Raw genomic sequence first — 20,285 nt, forward strand, 5'->3', positions numbered from 1 at the left:
CTAGTCAGACAACTTCTTGCTTTAGCTTTATGATGTCAGACACCCCTGGACCAATTGTCCTTGTGGAAGCTAACCACATAGGAGGATGAGATATCAGAAGTTACGCAGTAGGTTACTATCTGTATTCATGACTGCCAGCCACGTAGGAGGGGGAATGGTAAAGGAATGGGAACCAGTCGAAGCACTGTGTCCTTTTCGAAAGTGGGATTGAGGTACAAAGACAGATTAACCTTAACAACAATCCATCTTGAGTATCAGAGTCCAACATACAGAGTGCAGGAGAAGAGGTTAGATGAGCTTCCTTCCTTGAGTATGTAACACTATTTTTTATAAGTGAGATGGTGCATTTCAGTCTCAAAGGCAGCAATTTCCTCGAATAGAACATTGCTAGCACCAGGATCTAAAGCAGGTTTTAGTAGAGTTTGAGTCAGTCAGTCTTTTATTAAATATCATGACCAACATAATGTGATTCATATTACTTCCATCTTGACAGAAATTATATTCAGGCACAGGCTCCCACTATAAATTAGTGAGGACATTCCGATGCTATTTACATCTTTTTAATGACTAAAAGAATGATTGGGAGTTTTACTTACCACATACATTGGTAAAATGATGCAGTATGCCAGAAGACTTCCTTATTTTTTTTTGCTTCAGTCTCGGCAATTCAGAGAAACTCTGCTGTGAAACACTGCCACTGCTGGTCATTCAGTATAATCTGCAGATGGAAAAGTCCACTGTTAGTACATTTAGTATAAGCAATACAAAAAGTTTAGATTTTTATAAAGGGTAACCAGATCAATACTATGGAGTCTGTTTTATTGTGAAAATCAACAGCTCAATTAAAAAATCAAATCTCAATTTGTGTTTATAACCTCTCATACTTCTCTGCATTCCCTTGCCTCATTTGCTAACACTCTCTAAACAATTGTAGCACGTACATTGGGATATAAATCTTTTTGCCAGCCAAGTGGCAGCGCACCCTTCTTACTTCCTTTGTTTTAGGATATGGTACACCAGAAGCGATTAAGCCAGCTGGTAAGTTGAGAGAGGAAGGGTTATGCTACAGTTAACAGGAATAATAGAAACTATGAATAGCATAATTTGCATCTTCTCTTTAGCCAAATCCTACCAGTGCAGCAATGGTGAAGTTGAGACTCTTATGCTCAAACCTGCGTTCATACAAATGTGTAAGTCTAAATAAAGTTCTAATTTCTTTCTTCGTACCATCTCATCTTTTCGTTGGGCATCCTATCTACCCTGCAACTCATCTCATTACCAAGATAAATGTATCCTACTCCTTGTTAGGCAACAGAGTGGCTCTCATGTCAGACAACATCTTCCTTTACCTTCATGATGCCAGCTGATTTGCAACAGAGTGGCCTTCTGGTCAGAAAACATCTTGCTTTAGCTTTATGATGTCAGACTGCTAGGCAACAGAATGGCACCTCATGTCAGACAACTTCTTGCTTTAGCTTTATGATGTCAGACACCCCTGGACCAATTGTCCTTGTGGAAGCTAACCACATAGGAGGATGAGATATCAGAAGTTACGCAGTAGGTTACTATCTGTATTCATGACTGCCAGCCACGTAGGAGGGGGAATGGTAAAGGAATGGGAACCAGTCGAAGCACTGTGTCCTTTTCGAAAGTGGGATTGAGGTACAAAGACAGATTAACCTTAACAACAATCCATCTTGAGTATCAGAGTCCAACATACAGAGTGCAGGAAAAGAGGTTAGATGAGCTTCCTTCCTTGAGTATGTAACACTATTTTTTATAAGTGAGATGGTGCATTTCAGTCTCAAAGGCAGCAATTTCCTCGAATAGAACATTGCTAGCACCAGGATCTAAAGCAGGTTTTAGTAGAGTTTGAGTCAGTCAGTCTTTTATTAACTATCATGACCAACATAATGTGATTCATATTACTTCCATCTTGACAGAAATTATATTCAGGCACAGGCTCCCACTATAAATTAGTGAGGACATTCCGATGCTATTTACATCTTTTTAATGACTAAAAGAATGATTGGGAGTTTTACTTACCACATAAATTGGTAAAATGATGCAGTATGCCAGAAGACTTCCTTATTTTTTTTTGCTTCAGTCTCGGCAATTCAGAGAAACTCTGCTGTGAAACACTGCCACTGCTGGTCATTCAGTATAATCTGCAGATGGAAAAGTCCACTGTTAGTACATTTAGTATAAGCAATACAAAAAGTTTAGATTTTTATAAAGGGTAACCAGATCAATACTATGGAGTCTGTTTTATTGTGAAAATCAACAGCTCAATTAAAAAATCAAATCTCAATTTGTGTTTATAACCGCTCATACTTCTCTGCATTCCCTTGCCTCATTTGCTAACACTCTCTAAACAATTGTAGCACGTACATTGGGATATAAATCTTTTTGCCAGCCAAGTGGCAGCGCACCCTTCTTACTTCCTTTGTTTTAGGATATGGTACACCAGTAGCGATTAAGCCAGCTGGTAAGTTGAGAGAGGAAGGGTTATGCTACAGTTAACAGGAATAATAGAAACTATGAATAGCATAATTTGCATCTTCTCTTTAGCCAAATCCTACCAGTGCAGCAATGGTGAAGTTGAGACTCTTATGCTCAAACCTGCGTTCATACAAATGTGTAAGTCTAAATAAAGTTCTAATTTCTTTCTTCGTACCATCTCATCTTTTCGTTGGGCATCCTATCTACCCTGCAACTCATCTCATTACCAAGATAAATGTATCCTACTCCTTGTTAGGCAACAGAGTGGCTCTCATGTCAGACAACATCTTCCTTTACCTTCATGATGCCAGCTGATTTGCAACAGAGTGGCCTTCTAGTCAGAAAACATCTTGCTTTAGCTTTATGATGTCAGACTGCTAGGCAACAGAATGGCACCTCATGTCAGACAACTTCTTGCTTTAGCTTTATGATGTCAGACACCCCTGGACCAATTGTCCTTGTGGAAGCTAACCACACAGGAGGATGAGATATCAGAAGTTACGCAGTAGGTTACTATCTGTATTCATGACTGCCAGCCACGTAGGAGGGAGAATGGTAAAGGAATGGGAACCAGTCGAAGCAGTGTGTCCTTTTCGAAAGTGGGATTGAGGTACAAAGACAGATTAACCTTAACAACAATCCATCTTGAGTATCAGAGTCCAACATACAGAGTGCAGGAGAAGAGGTTAGATGAGCTTCCTTCCTTGAGTATGTAACACTATTTTTTATAAATGAGATGGTGCATTTCAGTCTCAAAGGCAGCAATTTCCTCGAATAGAACATTGCTAGCACCAGGATCTAAAGCAGGTTTTAGTAGAGTTTGAGTCAGTCAGTCTTTTATTAACTATCATGACCAACATAATGTGATTCATATTACTTCCATCTTGACAGAAATTATATTCAGGCACAGGCTCCCACTATAAATTAGTGAGGACATTCCGATGCTATTTACATCTTTTTAATGACTAAAAGAATGATTGGGAGTTTTACTTACCACATAAATTGGTAAAATGATGCAGTATGCCAGAAGACTTCCTTATTTTTTTTTGCTTCAGTCTCGGCAATTCAGAGAAACTCTGCTGTGAAACACTGCCACTGCTGGTCATTCAGTATAATCTGCAGATGGAAAAGTCCACTGTTAGTACATTTAGTATAAGCAATACAAAAAGTTTAGATTTATATAAAGGGTAACCAGATCAATACTATGGAGTCTGTTTTATTGTGAAAATCAACAGCTCAATTAAAAAATCAAATCTCAATTTGTGTTTATAACCTCTCATACTTCTCTGCATTCCCTTGCCTCATTTGCTAACACTCTCTAAACAATTGTAGCACGTACATTGGGATATAAATCTTTTTGCCAGCCAAGTGGCAGCGCACCCTTCTTACTTCCTTTGTTTTAGGATATGGTACACCAGTAGCGATTAAGCCAGCCGGTAAGTTGAGAGAGGAAGGGTTATGCTACAGTTAACAGGATTAATAGAAACTATGAATAGCATAATTTGCATCTTCTCTTTAGCCAAATCCTACCAGTGCAGCAATGGCGAAGTTGAGACTCTTATGCTCAAACCTGCGTTCATACAAATGTGTAAGTCTAAATAAAGTTCTAATTTCTTTCTTCGTACCATCTCATCTTTTCGTTGGGCATCCTATCTACCCTGCAACTCATCTCATTACCAAGATAAATGTATCCTACTCCTTGTTAGGCAACAGAGTGGCTCTCATGTCAGACAACATCTTCCTTTACCTTCATGATGCCAGCTGCTTTGCAACAGAGTGGCCTTCTAGTCAGAAAACATCTTGCTTTAGCTTTATGATGTCAGACTGCTAGGCAACAGAATGGCACCTCATGTCAGACAACTTCTTGCTTTAGCTTTATGATGTCAGACACCCCTGGACCAATTGTCCTTGTGGAAGCTAACCACATAGGAGGATGAGATATCAGAAGTTACGCAGTAGGTTACTATCTGTATTCATGACTGCCAGCCACGTAGGAGGGGGAATGGTAAAGGAATGGGAACCAGTCGAAGCACTGTGTCCTTTTCGAAAGTGGGATTGAGGTACAAAGACAGATTAACCTTAACAACAATCCATCTTGAGTATCAGAGTCCAACATACAGAGTGCAGGAGAAGAGGTTAGATGAGCTTCCTTCCTTGAGTATGTAACACTATTTTATATAAGTGAGATGGTGCATTTCAGTCTCAAAGGCAGCAATTTCCTCGAATAGAACATTGCTAGCACCAGGATCTAAAGCAGGTTTTAGTAGAGTTTGAGTCAGTCAGTCTTTTATTAACTATCATGACCAACATAATGTGATTCATATTACTTCCATCTTGACAGAAATTATATTCAGGCACAGGCTCCCACTATAAATTAGTGAGGACATTCCGATGCTATTTACATCTTTTTAATGACTAAAAGAATGATTGGGAGTTTTACTTACCACATAAATTGGTAAAATGATGCAGTATGCCAGAAGACTTCCTTATTTTTTTTTGCTTCAGTCTCGGCAATTCAGAGAAACTCTGCTGTGAAACACTGCCACTGCTGGTCATTCAGTATAATCTGCAGATGGAAAAGTCCACTGTTAGTACATTTAGTATAAGCAATACAAAAAGTTTAGATTTTTATAAAGGGTAACCAGATCAATACTATGGAGTCTGTTTTATTGTGAAAATCAACAGCTCAATTAAAAAATCAAATCTCAATTTGTGTTTATAACCTCTCATACTTCTCTGCATTCCCTTGCCTCATTTGCTAACACTCTCTAAACAATTGTAGCACGTACATTGGGATATAAATCTTTTTGCCAGCCAAGTGGCAGCGCACCCTTCTTACTTCCTTTGTTTTAGGATATGGTACACCAGTAGCGATTAAGCCAGCTGGTAAGTTGAGAGAGGAAGGGTTATGCTACAGTTAACAGGAATAATAGAAACTATGAATAGCATAATTTGCATCTTCTCTTTAGCCAAATCCTACCAGTGCAGCAATGGTGAAGTTGAGACTCTTATGCTCAAACCTGCGTTCATACAAATGTGTAAGTCTAAATAAAGTTCTAATTTCTTTCTTCGTACCATCTCATCTTTTCGTTGGGCATCCTATCTACCCTGCAACTCATCTCATTACCAAGATAAATGTATCCTACTCCTTGTTAGGCAACAGAGTGGCTCTCATGTCAGACAACATCTTCCTTTACCTTCATGATGCCAGCTGATTTGCAACAGAGTGGCCTTCTAGTCAGAAAACATCTTGCTTTAGCTTTATGATGTCAGACTGCTAGGCAACAGAATGGCACCTCATGTCAGACAACTTCTTGCTTTAGCTTTATGATGTCAGACACCCCTGGACCAATTGTCCTTGTGGAAGCTAACCACACAGGAGGATGAGATATCAGAAGTTACGCAGTAGGTTACTATCTGTATTCATGACTGCCAGCCACGTAGGAGGGAGAATGGTAAAGGAATGGGAACCAGTCGAAGCAGTGTGTCCTTTTCGAAAGTGGGATTGAGGTACAAAGACAGATTAACCTTAACAACAATCCATCTTGAGTATCAGAGTCCAACATACAGAGTGCAGGAGAAGAGGTTAGATGAGCTTCCTTCCTTGAGTATGTAACACTATTTTTTATAAATGAGATGGTGCATTTCAGTCTCAAAGGCAGCAATTTCCTCGAATAGAACATTGCTAGCACCAGGATCTAAAGCAGGTTTTAGTAGAGTTTGAGTCAGTCAGTCTTTTATTAACTATCATGACCAACATAATGTGATTCATATTACTTCCATCTTGACAGAAATTATATTCAGGCACAGGCTCCCACTATAAATTAGTGAGGACATTCCGATGCTATTTACATCTTTTTAATGACTAAAAGAATGATTGGGAGTTTTACTTACCACATAAATTGGTAAAATGATGCAGTATGCCAGAAGACTTCCTTATTTTTTTTTGCTTCAGTCTCGGCAATTCAGAGAAACTCTGCTGTGAAACACTGCCACTGCTGGTCATTCAGTATAATCTGCAGATGGAAAAGTCCACTGTTAGTACATTTAGTATAAGCAATACAAAAAGTTTAGATTTATATAAAGGGTAACCAGATCAATACTATGGAGTCTGTTTTATTGTGAAAATCAACAGCTCAATTAAAAAATCAAATCTCAATTTGTGTTTATAACCTCTCATACTTCTCTGCATTCCCTTGCCTCATTTGCTAACACTCTCTAAACAATTGTAGCACGTACATTGGGATATAAATCTTTTTGCCAGCCAAGTGGCAGCGCACCCTTCTTACTTCCTTTGTTTTAGGATATGGTACACCAGTAGCGATTAAGCCAGCCGGTAAGTTGAGAGAGGAAGGGTTATGCTACAGTTAACAGGATTAATAGAAACTATGAATAGCATAATTTGCATCTTCTCTTTAGCCAAATCCTACCAGTGCAGCAATGGCGAAGTTGAGACTCTTATGCTCAAACCTGCGTTCATACAAATGTGTAAGTCTAAATAAAGTTCTAATTTCTTTCTTCGTACCATCTCATCTTTTCGTTGGGCATCCTATCTACCCTGCAACTCATCTCATTACCAAGATAAATGTATCCTACTCCTTGTTAGGCAACAGAGTGGCTCTCATGTCAGACAACATCTTCCTTTACCTTCATGATGCCAGCTGCTTTGCAACAGAGTGGCCTTCTAGTCAGAAAACATCTTGCTTTAGCTTTATGATGTCAGACTGCTAGGCAACAGAATGGCACCTCATGTCAGACAACTTCTTGCTTTAGCTTTATGATGTCAGACACCCCTGGACCAATTGTCCTTGTGGAAGCTAACCACATAGGAGGATGAGATATCAGAAGTTACGCAGTAGGTTACTATCTGTATTCATGACTGCCAGCCACGTAGGAGGGGGAATGGTAAAGGAATGGGAACCAGTCGAAGCACTGTGTCCTTTTCGAAAGTGGGATTGAGGTACAAAGACAGATTAACCTTAACAACAATCCATCTTGAGTATCAGAGTCCAACATACAGAGTGCAGGAGAAGAGGTTAGATGAGCTTCCTTCCTTGAGTATGTAACACTATTTTATATAAGTGAGATGGTGCATTTCAGTCTCAAAGGCAGCAATTTCCTCGAATAGAACATTGCTAGCACCAGGATCTAAAGCAGGTTTTAGTAGAGTTTGAGTCAGTCAGTCTTTTATTAACTATCATGACCAACATAATGTGATTCATATTACTTCCATCTTGACAGAAATTATATTCAGGCACAGGCTCCCACTATAAATTAGTGAGGACATTCCGATGCTATTTACATCTTTTTAATGACTAAAAGAATGATTGGGAGTTTTACTTACCACATAAATTGGTAAAATGATGCAGTATGCCAGAAGACTTCCTTATTTTTTTTTGCTTCAGTCTCGGCAATTCAGAGAAACTCTGCTGTGAAACACTGCCACTGCTGGTCATTCAGTATAATCTGCAGATGGAAAAGTCCACTGTTAGTACATTTAGTATAAGCAATACAAAAAGTTTAGATTTTTATAAAGGGTAACCAGATCAATACTATGGAGTCTGTTTTATTGTGAAAATCAACAGCTCAATTAAAAAATCAAATCTCAATTTGTGTTTATAACCTCTCATACTTCTCTGCATTCCCTTGCCTCATTTGCTAACACTCTCTAAACAATTGTAGCACGTACATTGGGATATAAATCTTTTTGCCAGCCAAGTGGCAGCGCACCCTTCTTACTTCCTTTGTTTTAGGATATGGTACACCAGTAGCGATTAAGCCAGCTGGTAAGTTGAGAGAGGAAGGGTTATGCTACAGTTAACAGGATTAATAGAAACTATGAATAGCATAATTTGCATCTTCTCTTTAGCCAAATCCTACCAGTGCAGCAATGGTGAAGTTGAGACTCTTATGCTCAAACCTGCGTTCATACAAATGTGTAAGTCTAAATAAAGTTCTAATTTCTTTCTTCGTACCATCTCATCTTTTCGTTGGGCATCCTATCTACCCTGCAACTCATCTCATTACCAAGATAAATGTATCCTACTCCTTGTTAGGCAACAGAGTGGCTCTCATGTCAGACAACATCTTCCTTTACCTTCATGATGCCAGCTGCTTTGCAACAGAGTGGCCTTCTAGTCAGAAAACATCTTGCTTTAGCTTTATGATGTCAGACTGCTAGGCAACAGAATGGCACCTCATGTCAGACAACTTCTTGCTTTAGCTTTATGATGTCAGACACCCCTGGACCAATTGTCCTTGTGGAAGCTAACCACATAGGAGGATGAGATATCAGAAGTTACGCAGTAGGTTACTATCTGTATTCATGACTGCCAGCCACGTAGGAGGGGGAATGGTAAAGGAATGGGAACCAGTCGAAGCACTGTGTCCTTTTCGAAAGTGGGATTGAGGTACAAAGACAGATTAACCTTAACAACAATCCATCTTGAGTATCAGAGTCCAACATACAGAGTGCAGGAGAAGAGGTTAGATGAGCTTCCTTCCTTGAGTATGTAACACTATTTTTTATTAGTGAGATGGTGCATTTCAGTCTCAAAGGCAGCAATTTCCTTGAATAGAACATTGCTAGCACCAGGATCTAAAGCAGGTTTTAGTAGAGTTTGAGTCAGTCTGTCTTTTATTAACTATCATGACCAACATAATGTGATTCATATTACTTCCATCTTGACAGAAATTATATTCAGGCACAGGCTCCCACTATAAATTAGTGAGGACATTCCGATGCTATTTACATCTTAATGACTAAAAGAATGATTGGGAGTTTTACTTACCACATAAATTGTTAAAATGATGCAGTATGCCAGAAGACTTCCTTATTTTTTTTTGCTTCAGTCTCGGCAATTCAGAGAAACTCTGCTGTGAAACACTGCCACTGCTGGTCATTCAGTATAATCTGCAGATGGAAAAGTCCACTGTTAGTACATTTAGTATAAGCAATACAAAAAGTTTAGATTTTTATAAAGGGTAACCAGATCAATACTATGGAGTCTGTTTTATTGTGAAAATCAACAGCTCAATTAAAAAATCAAATCTCAATTTGTGTTTATAACCTCTCATACTTCTCTGCATTCCCTTGCCTCATTTGCTAACACTCTCTAAACAATTGTAGCACGTACATTGGGATATAAATCTTGCTGCCAGCCAAGTGGCAGCGCACCCTTCTTACTTCCTTTGTTTTAGGATATGGTACACCAGTAGCGATTAAGCCAGCTGGTAAGTTGAGAGAGGAAGGGTTATGCTACAGTTAACAGGATTATTAGAAACTATGAATAGCATAATTTGCATCTTCTCTTTAGCCAAATCCTACCAGTGCAGCAATGGTGAAGTTGAGACTCTTATGCTCAAACCTGCGTTCATACAAATGTGTAAGTCTAAATAAAGTTCTAATTTCTTTCTTCGTACCATCTCATCTTTTCGTTGGGCATCCTATCTACCCTGCAACTCATCTCATTACCAAGATAAATGTATCCTACTCCTTGTTAGGCAACAGAGTGGCTCTCATGTCAGACAACATCTTCCTTTACCTTCATGATGCCAGCTGCTTTGCAACAGAGTGGCCTTCTAGTCAGAAAACATCTTCCTTTACCTTCATGATGCCAGCTGATTTGCAACAGAGTGGCCTTCTAGTCAGACAACTTCTTGCTTTAGCTTTATGATGTCAGACACCCCTGGACCAATTGTCCTTGTGGAAGCTAACCACATAGGAGGATGAGATATCAGAAGTTACGCAGTAGGTTACTATCTGTATTCATGACTGCCAGCCACGTAGGAGGGGGAATGGTAAAGGAATGGGAACCAGTCGAAGCACTGTGTCCTTTTCGAAAGTGGGATTGAGGTACAAAGACAGATTAACCTTAACAACAATCCATCTTGAGTATCAGAGTCCAACATACAGAGTGCAGGAGAAGAGGTTAGATGAGCTTCCTTCCTTGAGTATGTAACACTATTTTTTATAAGTGAGATGGTGCATTTCAGTCTCAAAGGCAGCAATTTCCTCGAATAGAACATTGCTAGCACCAGGATCTAAAGCAGGTTTTAGTAGAGTTTGAGTCAGTCAGTCTTTTATTAACTATCATGACCAACATAATGTGATTCATATTACTTCCATCTTGACAGAAATTATATTCAGGCACAGGCTCCCACTATAAATTAGTGAGGACATTCCGATGCTATTTACATCTTTTTAATGACTAAAAGAATGATTGGGAGTTTTACTTACCACATAAATTGGTAAAATGATGCAGTATGCCAGAAGACTTCCTTATTTTTTTTTGCTTCAGTCTCGGCAATTCAGAGAAACTCTGCTGTGAAACACTGCCACTGCTGGTCATTCAGTATAATCTGCAGATGGAAAAGTCCACTGTTAGTACATTTAGTATAAGCAATACAAAAAGTTTAGATTTATATAAAGGGTAACCAGATCAATACTATGGAGTCTGTTTTATTGTGAAAATCAACAGCTCAATTAAAAAATCAAATCTCAATTTGTGTTTATAACCTCTCATACTTCTCTGCATTCCCTTGCCTCATTTGCTAACACTCTCTAAACAATTGTAGCACGTACATTGGGATATAAATCTTTTTGCCAGCCAAGTGGCAGCGCACCCTTCTTACTTCCTTTGTTTTAGGATATGGTACACCAGTAGCGATTAAGCCAGCCGGTAAGTTGAGAGAGGAAGGGTTATGCTACAGTTAACAGGATTAATAGAAACTATGAATAGCATAATTTGCATCTTCTCTTTAGCCAAATCCTACCAGTGCAGCAATGGCGAAGTTGAGACTCTTATGCTCAAACCTGCGTTCATACAAATGTGTAAGTCTAAATAAAGTTCTAATTTCTTTCTTCGTACCATCTCATCTTTTCGTTGGGCATCCTATCTACCCTGCAACTCATCTCATTACCAAGATAAATGTATCCTACTCCTTGTTAGGCAACAGAGTGGCTCTCATGTCAGACAACATCTTCCTTTACCTTCATGATGCCAGCTGCTTTGCAACAGAGTGGCCTTCTAGTCAGAAAACATCTTGCTTTAGCTTTATGATGTCAGACTGCTAGGCAACAGAATGGCACCTCATGTCAGACAACTTCTTGCTTTAGCTTTATGATGTCAGACACCCCTGGACCAATTGTCCTTGTGGAAGCTAACCACATAGGAGGATGAGATATCAGAAGTTACGCAGTAGGTTACTATCTGTATTCATGACTGCCAGCCACGTAGGAGGGGGAATGGTAAAGGAATGGGAACCAGTCGAAGCACTGTGTCCTTTTCGAAAGTGGGATTGAGGTACAAAGACAGATTAACCTTAACAACAATCCATCTTGAGTATCAGAGTCCAACATACAGAGTGCAGGAGAAGAGGTTAGATGAGCTTCCTTCCTTGAGTATGTAACACTATTTTTTATAAGTGAGATGGTGCATTTCAGTCTCAAAGGCAGATATTTCCTCAAAAAGAACGTTGCTAGCACCAGGATCTAAAGCAGGTTTTAGTAGAGTTTGAGTCAGTCAGTCTTTTACTAACTATCATGACCAACATAATGTGATACATATTACTTCCATCTTGACAGAAATAATATTCAGGCACAGGCTCCCACTATAAATTAGTGAGGACATTCCGATGCTATTTACATCTTTTTAATGCCTAAAAGAATGATTGGGAGTTTTACTTACGACATAAATTGGCAAAATGATGCAGTATGCCAGAAGACTTCCTTTTTTTTTTGCTTCATTCTCGGCAATTCAGAGAAACTCTGCTGTGAAACACTGCCACTGTTGGTCATTCAGTATAATCTGCAGATGGAAAAGTCCACTGTTAGTACATTTAGTATAAGCAATACAAAAAGTTTAGATTTTTATAAAGGGTAACCAGATCAATACTATGGAGTCTGTTTTATTGTGAAAATCAACAGCTCAATTAAAAAATCAAATCTCAATTTGTGTTTATAACCTCTCATACTTCTCTGCATTCCCTTGCCTCATTTGCTAACACTCTCTAAACAATTGTAGCACGTACATTGGGATATAAATCTTTTTGCCAGCCAAGTGGCAGCGCACCCTTCTTACTTCCTTTGTTTTAGGATATGGTACACCAGTAGCGATTAAGCCAGCTGGTAAGTTGAGAGAGGAAGGGTTATGCTACAGTTAACAGGAATAATAGAAACTATGAATAGCATAATTTGCATCTTCTCTTTAGCCAAATCCTACCAGTGCAGCAATGGTGAAGTTGAGACTCTTATGCTCAAACCTGCGTTCATACAAATGTGTAAGTCTAAATAAAGTTCTAATTTCTTTCTTCGTACCATCTCATCTTTTCGTTGGGCATCCTATCTACCCTGCAACTCATCTCATTACCAAGATAAATGTATCCTACTCCTTGTTAGGCAACAGAGTGGCTCTCATGTCAGACAACATCTTCCTTTACCTTCATGATGCCAGCTGATTTGCAACAGAGTGGCCTTCTAGTCAGAAAACATCTTGCTTTAGCTTTATGATGTCAGACTGCTAGGCAACAGAATGGCACCTCATGTCAGACAACTTCTTGCTTTAGCTTTATGATGTCAGACACCCCTGGACCAATTGTCCTTGTGGAAGCTAACCACACAGGAGGATGAGATATCAGAAGTTACGCAGTAGGTTACTATCTGTATTCATGACTGCCAGCCACGTAGGAGGGAGAATGGTAAAGGAATGGGAACCAGTCGAAGCACTGTGTCCTTTTCGAAAGTGGGATTGAGGTACAAAGACAGATTAACCTTAACAACACTCCATCTTGAGTATCAGAGTCCAACATAGAGAGTGCAGGAGAAGAGGTTAGATGAGCTTCCTTCCTTGAGTATGTAACACTATTTTTCATAAGTGAGATGGTGCATTTCAGTCTCAAAGGCAGCTATTTCCTCGAATAGAACGTTGCTAGCACCAGGATCTAAAGCAGGTTTTAGTAGAGTTTGAGTCAGTCAGTCTTTTATTAACTATCATGACCAACATAATGTGATACATATTACTTCCATCTTGACAGAAATTATATTCAGGCACAGGCTCCCACTATAAATTAGTGAGGACATTCCGATGCTATTTACATCTTTTTAATGCCTAAAAGAATGATTGGGAGTTTTACTTACCACATAAATTGGTAAAATGATGCAGTATGCCAGAAGACTTCCTTTTTTTTTGCTTCATTCTCGGCAATTCAGAGAAACTCTGCTGTGAAACACTGCCACTGTTGGTCATTCAGTATAATCTGCAGATGGAAAAGTCCACTGTTAGTACATTTAGTATAAGCAATACAAAAAGTTTAGATTTTTATAAAGGGTAACCAGATCAATACTATGGAGTCTGTTTTATTGTGAAAATCAACAGCTCAATTAAAAAATCAAATCTCAATTTGTGTTTATAACCTCTCATACTTCTCTGCATTCCCTTGCCTCACGTGCTAACAATCTCTAAACAATTGTAGCACATACATTGGGATATAAATCTTTTTGCCAGCCAAGTGGCAGCGCACCCTTCTTACTTCCTTTGTTTTAGGATATGGTACACCAGTAGCGATTAAGCCAGCTGGTAAGTTGAGAGAGGAAGGGTTATGCTACAGTTAACAGGAATAATAGAAACTATGAATAGCATAATTTGCATCTTCTCTTTAGCCAAATCCTACCAGTGCAGCAATGGTGAAGTTGAGACTCTTATGCTCAAACCTGCATTCATACAAATGTGTACGTCTAAATAAAGTTCTAATTTCTTTCTTCGTACCATCTCATTTTTTCGTTGGGCATCCTATCTACCCTGCAACTCATCTCATTACCAAGATAAATGTATCCTACTCCTTGTTAGGCAACAGAGTGGCTCTCATGTCAGACAACATCTTCCTTTACCTTCATGATGCCAGCTGCTTTGCAACAGAGTGGCCTTCTAGTCAGAAAACATCTTGCTTTAGCTTTATGATGTCAGACTGCTAGGCAACAGAATGGCACCTCATGTCAGAAAACTTCTTGCTTTAGCTTGATGATGTCAGACACCCCTGGACCAATTGTCCTTGTGGAAGCTAACCACACAGGAGGATGAGATATCAGAAGTTACGCAGTAGGTTACTATCTGTATTCATGACTGCCAGCCACGTAGGAGGGGGAATGGTAAAGGAATGGGAACCAGTCGAAGCACTGTGTCCTTTTCGAAAGTGGGATTGAGGTACAAAGACAGATTAACCTTAACAACAATCCATCTTGAGTATCAGAGTCCAACATACAGAGTGCAGGAGAAGAGGTTAGATGAGCTTCCTTCCTTGAGTATGTAACACTATTTTTTATAAGTGAGATGGTGCATTTCAGTCTCAAAGGCAGATATTTCCTCAAAAAGAACGTTGCTAGCACCAGGATCTAAAGCAGGTTTTAGTAGAGTTTGAGTCAGTCAGTCTTTTACTAACTATCATGACCAACATAATGTGATACATATTACTTCCATCTTGACAGAAATAATATTCAGGCACAGGCTCCCACTATAAATTAGTGAGGACATTCCGATGCTATTTACATCTTTTTAATGCCTTAAAGAATGATTGGGAGTTTTACTTGCCACATAAATTGGTAAAATGATGCAGTATGCCAGAAGACTTCCTTTTTTTTTTGCTTCATTCTCGGCAATTCAGAGAAACTCTGCTGTGAAACACTGCCACTGCTGGTCATTCAGTATAATCTTCAGATGGAAAAGTCCACTGTTAGTACATTTAGTATAAGCAATACAAAAAGTTTAGATTTTTATAAAGGGTAACCAGATCAATACTATGGAGTCTGTTTTATTGTGAAAATCAACAGCTCAATTAAAAAATCAAATCTCAATTTGTGTTTATAACCTCTCATACTTCTCTGCATTCCCTTGCCTCATTTGCTAACACTCTCTAAACAATTGTAGCACGTACATTGGGATATAAATCTTTTTGCCAGCCAAGTGGCAGCGCACCCTTCTTACTTCCTTTGTTTTAGGATATGGTACACCAGTAGCGATTAAGCCAGCTGGTAAGTTGAGAGAGGAAGGGTTATGCTACAGTTAACAGGAATAATAGAAACTATGAATAGCATAATTTGCATCTTCTCTTTAGCCAAATCCTACCAGTGCAGCAATGGTGAAGTTGAGACTCTTATGCTCAAACCTGCGTTCATACAAATGTGTAAGTCTAAATAAAGTTCTAATTTCTTTCTTCGTACCATCTCATCTTTTCGTTGGGCATCCTATCTACCCTGCAACTCATCTCATTACCAAGATAAATGTATCCTACTCCTTGTTAGGCAACAGAGTGGCTCTCATGTCAGACAACATCTTCCTTTACCTTCATGATGCCAGCTGATTTGCAACAGAGTGGCCTTCTAGTCAGAAAACATCTTGCTTTAGCTTTATGATGTCAGACTGCTAGGCAACAGAATGGCACCTCATGTCAGGCAACTTCTTGCTTTAGCTTTATGATGTCAGACACCCCTGGACCAATTGTCCTTGTGGAAGCTAACCACACAGGAGGATGAGATATCAGAAGTTACGCAGTAGGTTACTATCTGTATTCATGACTGCCAGCCACGTAGGAGGGGGAATGGTAAAGGAATGGGAACCAGTCGAAGCACTGTGTCCTTTTCAAAAGTGGGATTGAGGTACAAAGACAGATTAACCTTAACAACAATCCATCTTGAGTATCAGAGTCCAACATACAGAGTGCAGGAGAAGAGGTTAGATGAGCTTCCTTCCTTGAGTATGTAACACTATTTTTCATAAGTGAGATGGTGCATTTCAGTCTCAAAGGCAGCAATTTCCTCGAATAGAACATTGCTAGCACCAGGATCTAAAGCAGGTTTTAGTAGAGTTTGAGTCAGTCAGTCTTTCATTAACTATCATGACCAACATAATGTGATTCATATTACTTCCATCTTGACAGAAATTATATTCAGGCACAGGCTCCCACTATAAAGTAGTGACGACATTCCGATGCTATTGACATCTTTTTAATGCCTAAAAGAATGACTGGGAGTTTTACTTACCACATAAATTGGTAAAATGATGCAGTATGCCAGAAGACTTCCTTTTTTTTTGCTTCATTCTCGGCAATTCAGAGAAACTCTGCTGTGAAACACTGCCACTGTTGGTCATTCAGTATAATCTGCAGATGGAAAAGTCCACTGTTAGTACATTTAGTATAAGCAATACAAAAAGTTTAGATTTTTATAAAGGGTAACCAGATCAATACTATGGAGTCTGTTTTATTGTGAAAATCAACAGCTCAATTAAAAAATCAAATCTCAATTTGTGTTTATAACCTCTCATACTTCTCTGCATTCCCTTGCCTCATGTGCTAACAATCTCTAAACAATTGTAGCACATACATTGGGATATAAATCTTTTTGCCAGCCAAGTGGCAGCGCACCCTTCTTACTTCCTTTGTTTTAGGATATGGTACACCAGTAGCGATTAAGCCAGCTGGTAAGTTGAGAGAGGAAGGGTTATGCTACAGTTAACAGGAATAATAGAAACTATGAATAGCATAATTTGCATCTTCTCTTTAGCCAAATCCTACCAGTGCAGCAATGGTGAAGTTGAGACTCTTATGCTCAAACCTGCATTCATACAAATGTGTACGTCTAAATAAAGTTCTAATTTCTTTCTTCGTACCATCTCATTTTTTCGTTGGGCATCCTATCTACCCTGCAACTCATCTCATTACCAAGATAAATGTATCCTACTCCTTGTTAGGCAACAGAGTGGCTCTCATGTCAGACAACATCTTCCTTTACCTTCATGATGCCAGCTGCTTTGCAACAGAGTGGCCTTCTAGTCAGAAAACATCTTGCTTTAGCTTTATGATGTCAGACTGCTAGGCAACAGAATGGCACCTCATGTCAGAAAACTTCTTGCTTTAGCTTGATGATGTCAGACACCCCTGGACCAATTGTCCTTGTGGAAGCTAACCACACAGGAGGATGAGATATCAGAAGTTACGCAGTAGGTTACTATCTGTATTCATGACTGCCAGCCACGTAGGAGGGGGAATGGTAAAGGAATGGGAACCAGTCGAAGCACTGTGTCCTTTTCGAAAGTGGGATTGAGGTACAAAGACAGATTAACCTTAACAACAATCCATCTTGAGTATCAGAGTCCAACATACAGAGTGCAGGAGAAGAGGTTAGATGAGCTTCCTTCCTTGAGTATGTAACACTATTTTTTATAAGTGAGATGGTGCATTTCAGTCTCAAAGGCAGATATTTCCTCAAAAAGAACGTTGCTAGCACCAGGATCTAAAGCAGGTTTTAGTAGAGTTTGAGTCAGTCAGTCTTTTACTAACTATCATGACCAACATAATGTGATACATATTACTTCCATCTTGACAGAAATAATATTCAGGCACAGGCTCCCACTATAAATTAGTGAGGACATTCCGATGCTATTTACATCTTTTTAATGCCTTAAAGAATGATTGGGAGTTTTACTTGCCACATAAATTGGTAAAATGATGCAGTATGCCAGAAGACTTCCTTTTTTTTTTGCTTCATTCTCGGCAATTCAGAGAAACTCTGCTGTGAAACACTGCCACTGCTGGTCATTCAGTATAATCTTCAGATGGAAAAGTCCACTGTTAGTACATTTAGTATAAGCAATACAAAAAGTTTAGATTTTTATAAAGGGTAACCAGATCAATACTATGGAGTCTGTTTTATTGTGAAAATCAACAGCTCAATTAAAAAATCAAATCTCAATTTGTGTTTATAACCTCTCATACTTCTCTGCATTCCCTTGCCTCATTTGCTAACACTCTCTAAACAATTGTAGCACGTACATTGGGATATAAATCTTTTTGCCAGCCAAGTGGCAGCGCACCCTTCTTACTTCCTTTGTTTTAGGATATGGTACACCAGTAGCGATTAAGCCAGCTGGTAAGTTGAGAGAGGAAGGGTTATGCTACAGTTAACAGGAATAATAGAAACTATGAATAGCATAATTTGCATCTTCTCTTTAGCCAAATCCTACCAGTGCAGCAATGGTGAAGTTGAGACTCTTATGCTCAAACCTGCGTTCATACAAATGTGTAAGTCTAAATAAAGTTCTAATTTCTTTCTTCGTACCATCTCATCTTTTCGTTGGGCATCCTATCTACCCTGCAACTCATCTCATTACCAAGATAAATGTATCCTACTCCTTGTTAGGCAACAGAGTGGCTCTCATGTCAGACAACATCTTCCTTTACCTTCATGATGCCAGCTGATTTGCAACAGAGTGGCCTTCTAGTCAGAAAACATCTTGCTTTAGCTTTATGATGTCAGACTGCTAGGCAACAGAATGGCACCTCATGTCAGGCAACTTCTTGCTTTAGCTTTATGATGTCAGACACCCCTGGACCAATTGTCCTTGTGGAAGCTAACCACACAGGAGGATGAGATATCAGAAGTTACGCAGTAGGTTACTATCTGTATTCATGACTGCCAGCCACGTAGGAGGGGGAATGGTAAAGGAATGGGAACCAGTCGAAGCACTGTGTCCTTTTCAAAAGTGGGATTGAGGTACAAAGACAGATTAACCTTAACAACAATCCATCTTGAGTATCAGAGTCCAACATACAGAGTGCAGGAGAAGAGGTTAGATGAGCTTCCTTCCTTGAGTATGTAACACTATTTTTCATAAGTGAGATGGTGCATTTCAGTCTCAAAGGCAGCAATTTCCTCGAATAGAACATTGCTAGCACCAGGATCTAAAGCAGGTTTTAGTAGAGTTTGAGTCAGTCAGTCTTTCATTAACTATCATGACCAACATAATGTGATTCATATTACTTCCATCTTGACAGAAATTATATTCAGGCACAGGCTCCCACTATAAAGTAGTGACGACATTCCGATGCTATTGACATCTTTTTAATGCCTAAAAGAATGACTGGGAGTTTTACTTACCACATAAATTGGTAAAATGATGCAGTATGCCAGAAGACTTCCTTTTTTTTTTTGCTTCAGTCTCGGCAATTCAGAGAAACTCTGCTGTGAAACACTGCCACTGCTGGTCATTTAGTATAATCTGCAGATGGAAAAGTCCACTGTTTTTTTTTTTGGTTTTTTTTGGAAAACCTTTATTTACTAAAACCAAGAACACCGCTATTCAGCCATACATCCCGGAGGCTAGGCAGCATTGTAAATCAGCTCGGAAACGTGTACAAAACAGAAAAAGGAGCAATCAGGTTTAATTTTGTGGATATTAGAGATAAACTCAATGAACACGTAGAACCAGGAAAAGAAGAGAAAGAGAAGAGAGAAAGGAGAGAGAAAAGAGAGGAAAATGGCAAGGCAAAAGATCATAGAAAAACGGTAAGGCACATATCCCGGGAGAGGAGCGGGACCGACACCATCATGAAGTAACCATGACATGAAAGCTAACATGTGAAAGGGGAGCAAAAATTCAGGATTAATCCATGTGAAACATGGGTAAAAGGGAAACTAAGGAGAGAGACGGACCTCCAAATGAGCTGTCTCCGGGGGGACACAGATGTCTCCTCTATATGAGTTCCAGGCACTCCAGATCAGACCCCACATCTTGGGCTTGCTCCGGGCCACGTAAACTGTTTTCTCCCGGAGCATGCACCAGTCCATATTGGTTTTCCAAAGACTAACAGTGGGGGGGTTTGGAGCACCCCACTTCTGGGCGATGTCCCTCTTGGCAACCATATTACCCAGGGTGACCCAGCGGGTCTGAGCAGTGTTGTAGTCAGTCGGACCCCACACGTTCAGCAGGCAGCGTTGGGCCTCCGCAGGCAGA

The 20,285-nt window shown here is 39.4% G+C and overlaps 1 long non-coding RNA gene across 1 annotated transcript; it reads right to left on the reverse strand.

Moving 5' to 3' along the window:
- Positions 1 to 650: 650 nt before the first annotated feature.
- On the reverse strand, positions 651 to 12,311 carry LOC147676765 (uncharacterized). The gene is made up of 9 exons (XR_015302441.1): positions 12,192 to 12,311; positions 10,742 to 10,863; positions 9,294 to 9,415; positions 7,847 to 7,968; positions 6,397 to 6,518; positions 4,947 to 5,068; positions 3,497 to 3,618; positions 2,047 to 2,168; positions 651 to 718 (listed from the first exon to the last, which is right to left on the reverse strand). It is a non-coding gene; the product is annotated as an uncharacterized LOC147676765 (long non-coding RNA).
- Between the last annotated feature and the right edge of the window lie 7,974 nt (positions 12,312 to 20,285).

This window comes from Lissotriton vulgaris, chromosome 12 (assembly GCF_964263255.1).
Source record: "Lissotriton vulgaris chromosome 12, aLisVul1.2, whole genome shotgun sequence".
Taxonomy (NCBI): Eukaryota; Metazoa; Chordata; class Amphibia; order Caudata; family Salamandridae; genus Lissotriton; species Lissotriton vulgaris.